General features: G+C 43.4%; 1 protein-coding gene across 2 annotated transcripts in view; it reads left to right on the top strand.

Moving 5' to 3' along the window:
* Positions 1-12,632, top strand: part of BACH2 (BTB domain and CNC homolog 2) — a 181,594-nt gene that overhangs the window by 99,762 nt on the left and 69,200 nt on the right. For both annotated transcript variants that reach the window (XM_063153015.1, XM_063153016.1), the window contains one exon: positions 3,764-3,914. The gene's annotated coding sequence lies outside the window, so the exon portion shown is untranslated. The remainder of the gene's footprint in view (positions 1-3,763; positions 3,915-12,632) is intronic.

Here is a 12,632-nt window from a genome sequence, read left to right as displayed (position 1 = left end):
CTTGACTTCACTGGGATCGATTTCTGTACATATTTGTGTAAGTAGCATCATTGCACCCCACCAGGTGAGGTACTGCTTCAGAAAATACCAGCTCTGTTTGCACACCTGTGGTCACCGCTCCCAGCTCACAGGTACTCAGCCTTCCTTAAATGTTTTTTTCTCCTGTCCACATCTGAGAGAAGCTCACCAACTGGTCTCCTTGTGTGGGTCATTTTACTTAGCCCTCATTTTACCCACCTATGCTGAACATCAGGATAAACAATCCACTGTGTATTTGTTGCATTTGTGTACTTGTTGCTCACTTCCCTCATGGCCCATCCAACATCTCCAGTGTTCTTGGGCACAACTACACAATTTTCTGTGTTTGAAACATCTTTCATGATAAGTGGAGTAATACCCAGGTACATTCATCATGCCCTCCTTAATTCACCTTTCTTGATTTGTTGCAAACAGAAGTAGTTGCCACTTTTTCTCCTTTTAAGCATTAAAGCCCTGTTGAAAACAAAATCTCTCCTTTGAACATTCTCTCTGTATAACAGAAATCCAAACTGGAAGGTGTTTTATTGAGGCAAATGGTTTTTCAACTTCATGCATTCTTCTGCCAGTTAGAGTGTCTGGTGTGTCTTCCTTTACATTTACATTCCTCAGTGCTAATTTCAGCTGCCAGGTGGTATTGGAAGCCATCAGAAGGAGGGAGAAAGAAGGTAACCTGGTTCAAAAAATGTACAAGAGGCTGTTAAATAATATAAGTTTTTTTAAAAATAAAGCAGATTTACAAAGGCCAGTTGGAAGTATTGTTATTTTTCTAGATTTCTTTACAATCTTTTAGGGTGGATGCTTCTTTTTAGAATAAATATAAGGTTTTCTTGCAGCCTCCAAGACTGCAGGAGCTGGTTCTTCAAGCTGGTGTAGGACAGTGATTTTGTGGCCTCTCATGACCCTGTTAACTGATGGCCCACATGTGCAGGTCTGTGCTGAGAGCTGAGACCTTGATGTGAGCAAGCCTTGGAGCAGAGAGTACATCTTACCCTGCCTAAGATCCAGCTCTTCCAATGCTGTAAACCTGGCTGATCAGCCTGTTAAACTGCTGAAATTCCTCTTCAGTAGGTGCACTGTTGGCTCTTCATTAGAGCTCAGTTTTTATGTATTCCTGTAGGTTTGCAGCTGTAGTTAGCAGCTTTGCCTTTAATACTTTGCCTGTTTCAGGAGAAGCCTTTTGTTGGATGGAAAGCATGAAGGAGCCCTCGTGCTGAGCATAGGCGGGGGTCAAGTTTCATTCTACCCTAAGCTGACCCCTGGGCAGAGAGATTCCTGCTTTAGTCTTTTAGATCATGTGTAAAACCTGATGCTGGCTGGATCATCCCGCATAGGGCAAGAATATCTGGGGAACATGGGGAGAGGTATGGAGTGAGACATTTGCAGAAGGGAATGAAATGTTTGGGATGCAGTCTCATGCTTTCTACAGCAGTGAACATCAATCAGACCTTCTCAGAAAAGCTTCAGTGGTGCTGAAAGTCTTCTTTCTCCCCCCACCCCCTGTGGCCCTTTTTTTTTCTCATTTCCCTATTCCCAACTTGTGTTTATTCTCTTTTTTTGTCTAATACACCATGGCATGTGCAATTTTTGCCCAGGAAACTAAGTTATCCTTAAAAACACAGAGGCTTCCCTGGCTTTAGTCCTTTGGCCATTGAGTAAGTGACAGTTATTTTTGTTCTACCAATGATTTATGACTGAACAGATTTAGAGTTTATATTTTTAGGTTTATCGGCAATTTAAATAATGTATATTTGTGACCATAAATATTTGGTACTCTTACAGTCTGTCAATGAATGTTATGCCCAATTGGAGGAAACTAAAGAGACACAAGCATTGTGTTCCTAGCACAGCCTCATGATTCTTTTCAAGTACCTAATTAGGTAATCCTTAAAGGTAGCAAGAGTTTGAACATCTGTTGGTAAACCATCTAGAAGGGTGCCATCCAGAGGAAATAACTTGCTTTCCACTAGTGAATCAATTTTCCACAAGGCTTGGAGTAAAATGCAATAGGGTCACTGCTCAGAAATTCTTGAACTTTTTTTATCAGGAACAGCATACTTAGAAAAATAACCACCAAATCTCTCTCATTTACACTGCATTTTTTCCCCCCACTTTTTTATGGAGTCATCAACAGGCATTATTCATAATAAATAGACATAGCAGACATCTCTTGAGAAACTAGGGTTTTTTACTGAAGAGTTAATTTTGCATGTTTTTAAAAAATAAGAGTAGTTTTTTAAAAGATCTAAACTTTAGGGGTTTATTTTCCTCTGCCTCACCTCCCCCTTTATCTAGCTTTGGTTTGTGGTAATCCTGCAGACACAGCCTTTGCAGTGATCCTGTGAAGACAGATACATGCCACTGCTTGTTCTGCTGCTGTCCCCTTCTGTTCAAAAGAAAACCATCTTCCTTTCCACTCCCAGTTGCCAACTTCACTCAAGTAAATAGTAGTTAACCATTCCAATGTTTTATTCCAGGAAAACAGTAAAGTGTTGGGTGCTGGCAACTTGAAAACCTCAACTTGAGAACCCCTATAGCTTAAAGCTTATTACTTCTCCTTCTACAAGTATTTCCTTCTCAACCACTTCAGAGTGTGACTGCTTCCTTGAGAGATGGGGGAAGCCTTTTCTGGGATTGGGATTGTGCTCACTGTGGGGTCTGGGCTGTGTGGTGATGCTGGGATTGGCTGCTGAGGGTTCACCCCCCCTGCTCCATCCCCCTGGCCCCAGCCCTGCTCTCACCAGCCTTATCCATCCCAGAGTGCCTCCCCTCCAGGGACTGAGCCCTGGGCCCCTTGCACAGAGTTGACAGCACAGTGGATTTTCTGTGGGCAGATGAACATTTCATTCTCTCTCCAGTTTTCTTTTGACATGGACTGGAATGACAGGTAGCTTTGCTTTAGGGTGGCTGCAGGATTATGACACACATTGCATCAACCCAGGGGTACCAAATTAGGCTGATGGTGTTTCTTCTCTGAAGCTTGCCAGAGTAAAGGAGAAACAAAGGAACAAATGTTGTGTTCCTAACCTAAATTCCTTGATAAAATCAATGCTAAGCTTTGACAAAAGCCAGTATTAATTATTATTTAAAGCCTACTAGATAAATTTGCTGGTTTTGTGATAACTCCTTTCTGGTGTGATGTGCAGTTTCATAGAACCACAGGGTGATTTAGGTTCAGCTTTTTATCTGGTTCCAACCCATCTGCCATGGGCAGGGACAACTATCACTAGACCAGGTCACTCGAAGCCCAATCCAACCCTGGCCTAGAGCACTTCCAGGGATGGAGCATCCACAGCTTCTCTGTGCAACCTGCTCCAGTTGGTTGGTTGGTTGCTCCAGTGTCTCGCCACCATCACAGTAAAGAATTCCTTAGTGTGTATGTGTAACAATGCACGTACCTGTCGTGTGATGTGGCAGAATAATCTCAGAAATGTGATTATTAGTTAGTTTATGTGTTAGCTTATCTGTTTAGAATTCTTTTCAGGGGTCTCATAGTGTGTGACTGAAAGGAAAACATGATCTTTGTAGGAAGGTATCTACAGCTTAAATCTTTGACAAAGTGTGAAATGGACATAAAGTAATTGTCATGTTTGGCATAAAGACCTTCTATATTTAAGAAAAAAGATGCCCCAGTGTGTTTTTTAGAATCAGAGGGAAAAAACAAAGAGGTGTTTGTAAAGTTTCAGTGCTTGATTTTTTTTTAAATCGTGCCTTTATTTTATTTTAGGTTGCTCCAGCTGAGTTGCCAGAACACTGCCTCACAGAACTTTGGAGGGTCACTTCTTAATGGATTGCTGCAGCCTCTTAATTTCTCCATTGATCCTGTTCCCTGCATCGTGAGAACATTTTAGCCAGCACAGAACCTAGAAAAGTTACATGTAAGTCGTGATTCCAATTCCTTTCTATTTAAAGAAAAAATGAAAAAAAAAAAATCTTGGGAAGGCAAGGTAGAGGCAGTAAGGCAGTAAATATCACACTTTAGAAAAACACCGTAAAAGCTGTAATTCAACTGCAAACATTAGGTGGTGAATAAATTGTTATTGAAGTAGTTACTTGCTTTTTTAACCTAAATAGTGATTGTCATTTTGACGGCTTTTCTAAGTGTTCTGCTACTACGGTAAACCGTAGCGAGAAGTGCCTAAAATAGCTCTGTTCCCCCACTGCTCTGTGCTTTGTTTTTCTCTGCAACGGGCTGTGTGTGTGCACACTTACCTTGGTGTACCCTGCCAAAGCTGCACGTGCTCCATGTCACTTTGGAGGCCATCACCTGCCCTACAGGACTGCAGGCACCCTTCTATTTCTCCCATGATGGAATCCATATGCTTCTCCTTTTGTTTTCCTGGAGTGTTTCCCTTGGAGGAGCCCTGGTGCTGCTTCATCCTTCAGCCTGCTGCCCCAAAAGGCTCTGTAAGCATCAGAAGTGTCTTCATTGCTACCTCCTGCTCCTTCCAGGTGGATCAGTGCTCCACCTGACTGTAGGAGGGTAAAGAAAGTTGTGCATAGATCTCCTAGGGACAGATTGAGGGGACTGCAGATCCCTTCCTACCTTCTCAGCTGGAGCAAAGTCCCCTGTGCTTGTCGTGCTTTGGTATTTCACCCAAGATGGGGAGCAGCTTATGATCCTGTGCACATATTCAATCCCTGACGCCACAATCCACAATGCCTGAGTCTTCCGCTGAAACATTCCATAGCACAGCCTGGCATAGAATCAGTGGGGAGAAATTGGTTTGACCCTTTGCAGTTTGTCAGCAGTTCTAACCCTAATTCTGGTTTCTGAGCTAGAAGAAGCTTCTGGACCACTACAAGGATATCATGGATGTGGTGATCTGTGCTCTGTGGAGGGTGGGGCACCCCAGAGCTGACGAGTTTGGGAAAAGGCTTGAGCACAACTTAATTTCATTAATTTTTAAAACAAAACCAAATTTCTTTGTGGTTAAGAGGTTTTTATCTTTGGGATGGTGTTATAGAGCAGCTTGGCCAAAGGAGGTAATACAAAACTGTGGTTCACAGTGTGACACTGTGCACATTACCACCCTTGTTTGTTCACTGCAGTAACAAATGCATCTGATGCAGTTTAGTCAGAACAGGTCAGTGAAGTAGACCACTCCTTACTGGTCAGTTTTTCTTGAATGCTAACTAATACCATTTTTAGTATGTGGAACTGATCTGTATGTAATACTACTTCTAAAAAAATATGAATGTTTTGGAACCAAAGTATTTACATTAGAAATATATCTTTATTTGAAGTACTTTATTTGCTTATGTGACACTAAGATTTACTAAAAAAAGAAAAGTCTACTGCAGAAGAAGGATTGTGTTCTTTAATGCATATGGAAATTCAGTTTTTAAAGAGAGGAATTTTTTTTTTCTAGTGTGATGAGTATCAGCAAAAACAATGGTGAAGTCATAGGCAATGGAGAAAGTCTGGGTAGTAACAGAATTCACTGTCAAAGGGGCCTTACAAGGTGTGAGTCTGATTTTGTTTTCCAAAAAAGGGAGAGTATTGCCATTTCCTTGAGGGTCTGGCATTCTCTGGTGCAGTTATTAATCAAATCCCCCTTAGCAAGAATTGTCTGACTACAGGAAAATTTTGGATCTGGCTTGAAATTTGTTTTTAGTGCTTGTCTTAAGGGAAGAAGAGTTGAAAATATGAGTTGTAACAGCTAGGCAGGCAGAAAAAGCTTGTTTTTCATTAGTCCTACTTAGCACTATTCCCATGAGGTTTGGAAGCCTTATTCACAATTTTTTGCAGGATTTTCTCATGATGTTTGAAAAGCTTATCATTAGGCATCTTGCAAATTCACTATTTAAAGCACTTCCAGAGGAACTAACTTCAAAAATATCCTTGTTGGGGGACTTGAAAAAGCAGACAGAAATGGGAAAGACCAAACCTCTCTCATTCCAATAAGTGCATGGGAAGTTTAGTCTTGCTTTTTGTTGTGCTACAGATAATCAGATGTCTCCTTTTGAGGAACAAAATCAGATCTGGGGACCAAATGAACTTGAAAACCAGTATGAGGATATAGGGGCTGTCATCAAATATGTACCTTTCCTTTTTCTTCCTTCCTTTCTTCTCTTTTAACTGTGGTTATGTGCTTCTGCTCTGCATCATTTTTAAAACATGGTGTGTACTCCAGCTCCTAGAAACCCATGCATCACCTCACAGGCTGTTGGCTGGGGTTGCACCCGTCGTGTGTGCAGATCCACGCCGGCGCAGGTAGACATGAGGGCAAGCTGCCCGTTGCTTATTTGATTTCTCTGTTTCCCATTGTCTGGCTGGTTTTGATGACAGACTCTGCTAGTAACAATTACCTCATTATAGCAATTTCCATAGAAAGAAGCAGACTTTCACTTGTTAATTAGCCCTGCTGGAAAGAGCAGTTGCACAAGGTTGACCCAGCTGTAACAACTGCATTCTTCTTATTTTTCCCAGGGTGCAGTGGGATAAATAAGTATGCCTTTCCCCCCTTCTATTTATTATTTTGTTTCTATAATACTACTAGGATGCTGATGGATAAAATATCCATAAAAATAGTACTTAGTGATGTGTGAGTTCAAAGCAGGACTTGCTTGTTCTGACAGAGCACATTGCAAAACCCTGTTATGGTGCGTGTGCCAGGGTAGTAAAGAAAACCCCATTTCTCCAGGTTCTCTGGGAATGAATCCTGGGCAGGTTAGACTGAGTGCACTGTAATGTGGGAGTACAGCAGTCAGAGAGAAGCTGTGCTCTCTGCTGAGAGGCTCTCTCCATTTGTTATCCCAAACAGCCACTAATGGCAGAGAATGTACAGAGCTGTGTCTTGGAGCAGCTGCTGGGGCAGGGCTGCTGGCACCCAAGCAGAGGCAGGTGACTCTTCCTAGCAGTGACCATACTCTGCTCACATTTCTCATTTTGTTTTACCCCTGTGGGATTTCCTTTAAAAGCAGCAAAAATAGCATCCCAATCAATGTCCTTCTGCAGCTCATAAAAAGGCCAGATTGGTACTGCTTATCCAATGTTGTGAATTCAGCAAGGGCCTATAAGTGGTTTAAACAGGATAAAAAAATAAGGCCACCCAAAACTCAGAAAGTTCTGTCCAGAAATTTCATATTTGCTAGGTATGAATTCTTCAGAGCATTTAAAAAAAAATTAAAGATTTCTTGAAATCTATACTATGCCCATCTCTAGGCAGATGTAAATAATGTAAAATTTTAAATATGCTGATATTGGTAGTTTAATGTCTGTCACCCGCCTACCACCACAGCCTGGGAAAAATGTAATTTTTTTTAATCTACTCTTAAAGGTCAGATAACTTGACAGAATTCAGAAGATAGGCAGATTTCTGAAGGCAAAATTGTATCACTTTGTACATTGACTTACCAAACACTCCTGTCCATCAGTAACAAACCCTCTTCTCAAGTGCCAAGACCATATCTGACTACATTGGCAGGTTTATCTTACTGGATGAGAGATGTGGCCATGTCTACGTTTCATGATTTTTCTGGTACGTTTTCTTGTTGGAGTGCTGTTTTCATAGGGGCAGAGCCACTTTCTTACTCATTTTACAGTAGTGGCATATCAGGACTGTGTACCTCATGCCACCAGTGCATGGAGTGTCTCTTGCCTTGGGGACCTTCACAACCTCCCATGGCATCCTGTCCATTGACCACTGCCAGCAGCTCTGTGTCAGGCCCTCAATGTGATCAGGTGCTTCTCAGCACTGTCAGTGTCTCTGTGCCTCAGCCAGGCTGGTGGCCAGGGACAGCTTTTGATACAAACACATTGGTACATATATAAGTATATTATTTTTTAAATAAAACATGTATCTGGACAAATATATGTCCTGAACGGTGCTGGTGTGGCTTCAGGCAGGGTGCCACACGTGTGGGTGGTGAGCCAGGGTCCCTTCCTGGAGGTTTCTGCCCAAGACCCCGGTGCTGGAGGCATCCCCATCCCAGCACACACGGTGACCACGGGCTGTGTGGCCAGGAGGAGCGCTCTGCTCGTGTTCAGCTGCTAACAGCAGCACAGGACAGCGGGGTTTGTTGCAGTGTAGTGTGCCACCCGAACCCAAGTTCCTCCGACACCTCTCGCCTCGCTGGCATTGACCACAGGTTTGTTTGTTCGTCACCCCAGCGGTGCCACGGGCTGCGTGGGCGCGCAGCATCATTGATCTGTTTACTCGGCGTTCCCCGCGTGGCCGCCGTGTTGTGGCAAGGACTTTTATTTTTTGCTGTGGCAGGTGACAGCGCGGGTGTGTGTGGTGTGTCAGCCCGAGGGACTGAGTCACAGCCCTCCCTCCACCCAGGGCCAGCGGCACTTCCCCTTTCCCGGCGGGCTGAGATGCCAGCCCATCTCCACAGGTCATCTTACCAGCCTGTACATTGCATTTTTTTGGTTTTTTACAGAAAAGCCTGAGAGACGGTGGCAGCCAGACCAACTTTCTCTGTAACCCAAACCAGTGAAAAGTAAAATCCATCTCACCACATCAGTTTTGTTTTCACTGCTGGCTCAACCTCTCCTCTCCCTCTGGCAGAGCCCTGCACAGTCATTCAGTGCCCGGCTTGGGGGTGGTGTGGTTGTTAGCTCAGTGGTGTATGACCCATTTATTTTCATAATGCTTAGATACCCGCGCTCCTGCGGCGTTCGGCACACAGGTCCTGCGACCTGAATCCTGGGCAGAAAAGCGCGCACCTGACTGCAGCGGCGTGCCTGGGGAGCAGCGGCTCTGCCCCAGCCTTGTCGGGAGCTGCAGGAAGCTGGTGTGCATTGGGTCTAGCAGGCAATTGATGAGCAGAGACCGGTAAAGGTGCATTTTTCTGGAGCCAGCACTTTGTCTTCGATCATTTTGTTCAGTATTGATTGCTAGCTGGTGGGACATGCTTCCTGTTACGATGTACAAAGAGCAGAGACGTAAAAGCGCTGTATTGGATCGTTCTCTCGCTATAATAACCTGCACTTTCCGCGACAGCAAGATGATTAATGGCACGAGATTGCTCACTCTCAATATCTCCAGACATGGCATCACCCTCGTGTTGGGTCTGGTCTTAAGATGGATCTTTTTTCCTTTATTTCTTTTTGACTCAGTTAGTTGAATTCGTTTTCTGTGGGTTTTCAGATGATAATTAGGTTTATGCTTGTGTTACTTTCTGTAAATGGAAAGAATCAGGCACAGGACACACAGGAGAGTAAACTGGCATCACAGTAGACCTGAGAGTTTTAGGTACAAAATTAGAGAGTAATTTGCAAAGCAACTTGGAGCAAAGTTGATTTAAACACAATGAAATCATCCTTGACAGCAATTTGTTTGAAGTTCTTCTACTGTTATGAGTGTGAAGGGATTTTTTTCTTTTTAATTGCCAGTTTCTGGGTAGAGTATTCAGCATAATTTCTCACAGGTAAGCGAAGCATTAACTCCTTGTACCTCAGTATTTTGGGCAGTGTGGGAAGAAACTGAGAGTTAGGGGGAAGCACCTTCTCTACTTCATCATTTGAAAATTAGTCAGTGGTCAGCTAGCTTAGAGAAAGGCTTTACCAGGGACACTGGTACTGGGAAAAATGTATGAAAATACAGCAGAATCCTGGACAGTAGATAGGCACAGCATGTGAAAAGTTGTCTTCAGTGTTTCACAGAATATAATGGCACTCTAGATATAAACTGGAAAAAAAAGTAACAGCAATTAGCTAGTTTGCATTCCTTGTTCGGATGAGCCATGAGTTTTGGGGCTTCTACATTTATATACTTTTGTTGTAGGTGTTGGAAGTGTGGGTGGCCACGAAAAAGCAGTGGTTACAATAAGATTTTCCGTTTATTGCCCTTTGTGTACGACTAAAAATAAGATTCAAATGCTTCAGCATTTGTGGAGCAAGCATAATATTTCTCTGAGATCTGATGACTGGCTTGCCTGCAGCTTCAGCTCAGTCTGGTGGGTGAGTCCTAGGTTTTAATGCTTGTAAATGGGTCTGTGTTGGAAGGAGACTCAGAGCTTACTTGTGGTGTGGTCTGGCTGTGTTAATTCATCAACTTCTTACTGGAAAAAAAAAAGAAAAAGTAGTTAGGCTTAGTACATAAGTTAAAGGTGGTGATGAAAGAATTTTGGAAGCAGAATTGTTCTGCTGTCTGGAAAAAGCAGCTTTGGAGAGGACTGAAAGATCTTTAAAGTCAAAACTTTCAAAACTTCAGTGGTGTACCTTGAATTGTTGATCCAGAACTTCATCTTCTGGCAAAGAAAAAGCGAAGCAGAGAAAAAAAAAGGAAATCTATATAAATCTGCTGAGCTTGAGAAACAAATTTTCAGGGTTAACTTTTGGCAGATGAAATCCTTTTGGTTTGCTTTTTAAGGATGACTGTTGAAATACACTATGTGATGCTTTTCCAGGTAGTTGCACTGGTTAGGAATCCACTAAACCAGTTGTGGTATCTTGAATACTAAAGTGTTCTGACCACATTGATTGATATGTCAGCTCGTGGTCAAGAGAAATATTCAAGAGAGATGTCAGTATATGCAGGGAAATTTGTAGCTTCATGGTGTCAGCTTTGGTGCTGTCCCAGCTTTGCTCATTAGTTGCTGTGGCATTTCCAGAGAATGAGTGTGCCAGTGCATGTCAGGCTTCTCGGTCTGATGTCATTCTTGATGGATGAGAGGAGAGAGCATCCATTCAAGAGCTGCAGGACCCAAGGTAGAGGTTAAAAGCTTTCTCTCTGCTGTGTGGCAGCTTAAGCATCTCTGCTTTCTTGTCACTTTGTGACCTTCCCAGCTTTGCCAGGCTTTGCAGGGCAGCAGAGGTGTTGGTCTTGAGAACTGGGCTGTATAAGACAATAGGTTTTCACTCTGACTAACACCACGTGGTGCGGAGGATGTGAGGTGCTGGGGGCACTTAGAGGTACAACGCGCTTGTTCCATGGACTAGTCACGCTGTCAATGGTGAGTCTTTCATTAAACAATTGAAATCCCTTTAAATTAGCTTGGTGTAGTCCTCCCTCTCCTCCTAGGAGAGCTCAGTGCCTGTCATTGCTACCTTACTTTTGCCTTTTTTGCTGAAATGCTCCTTTCTGCTTTTGCATTTGTGCCTGCTCATTGAACCGGCTCTTGCCCTGATACGAAGTACAAATAGCAAGAGAGCTGAGGCAGTAATCAAGACTTCAAGTATTCAAGATGGGAACGGGCAAAACTTCAGCAATAATTAGTTTCCCCCACAGTGGTTGCTGCAGGGAATCACCTCTGTTACAATCACCTGCATGTCTTAGTCCTGTAGGTGCCCAGATGCCGACAAGGGGCGTAATCATTTGCTGTAATATTCTGCTGTGGAATTTTCCCCTTTTCAGTACAGTTGTAGAGGTGGTTTTTTTTCTCCCCGCCCACCCTTCTCTTTCTACTGCTGTGCCTGCTGCAGGTAAGTTCAAGCCTGATGGCTTTGTAGATAATGACAGGAGAGAGTGCACCGTGTGCGTCATGTGGCAGCGGCACTCCCGCGCCGATTGCTGCTGCTGCTCTTTCCAGCGGGATGAGACACGCTGGGCTCTTCCAGGGGTATCACCACACAGGCTGCTTATAGAGATGGCACATTGGGTGCATTGTGCAACCATCAGTACCCACTGCTGTGCTCTTCATTTTTTCCCTTGTATGGTGATGAGGTTTTTAAGGTGTTTGCCTCTCTCTTGAAGAGGTAGTAGGATCTCTTTTTGATTTTTTTAACTACTTGTAGAGGTGCTCCGCGGAATCTGTGACGTTATCTGTTCTGTACACAGTTTGAAGGGAACAGTCCTGCATATAGCCACTAAATTAGGATTAGTGCAAGTGACACAAACAATGTGGTTGTGATTTTCAGCTAAAGAGCTCTAACAACCTCTTGGGTTGCAGAGCAGAACTGCTACCTTGGGAAACCCCCAGCTTGTTTTCGGCTTTTTTTTTGTAACTTTACCACAGAAAACAAGCTGTAGTCAGGCATTTTTACAGTTGTCATAAACTCTTTCTGTGGCTCTCATCTTCTGGAGTCCCTTGAACAGCCACCTCATGCTATACTGTGAGACAGTGACAGCAGCAGATGCTTTGGGATGTGGTGCAGCCTCACAGTGGGAGCAGAGCTGGACACAGAAGTTGACTGGTGGCTTCTGTCCATCGCTGCTGGAGGAGCAGGGCTGGCCAGTCACAGGCTGCTTATCACAGTGCTCAAATAATGCAGAAACATTAGCAATGGAGATTTGCTGTAATGGTGTATTTTAAGTGCGTCTCTGCTCTGCCTGCTTCACTTTTAATGCACTCAGCTAAGGAATGCTTTGGAGGTTGCTGCTAATGGATGGATCTCTCAGAAAATTGGAATTTTGAAATAAGATTGACACTTTGGAGTGAGAAATATAAATCTAATGAGAGTATTTCAGCAGAGGTTTGTAATTAGGGATGAATGGAGGGAATTTGTACGCACAGTCTGCAGAAGGGCACAATGGAAGGTGAAATTGCACCCTCTGTGCTGAATGAGGGATGAAAGCCAATGTATCAGTGTCATGGCATGACAGTGTAGAGTATAAATGATACTGTCACTGAGTGCTGCAGAAGGTATCAAGGGAATTCCACTCCAGTAAATTACATTACTTAGACAGACCTGAAGGCATTGTGTC

Source organism: Melospiza melodia, chromosome 3 (genome assembly GCF_035770615.1).
Source record: "Melospiza melodia melodia isolate bMelMel2 chromosome 3, bMelMel2.pri, whole genome shotgun sequence".
NCBI lineage: Eukaryota > Metazoa > Chordata > Aves > Passeriformes > Passerellidae > Melospiza > Melospiza melodia.
Note: the sequence above shows the minus strand (reverse complement) of the source record. Positions and strands in the feature narration are given on the sequence as shown.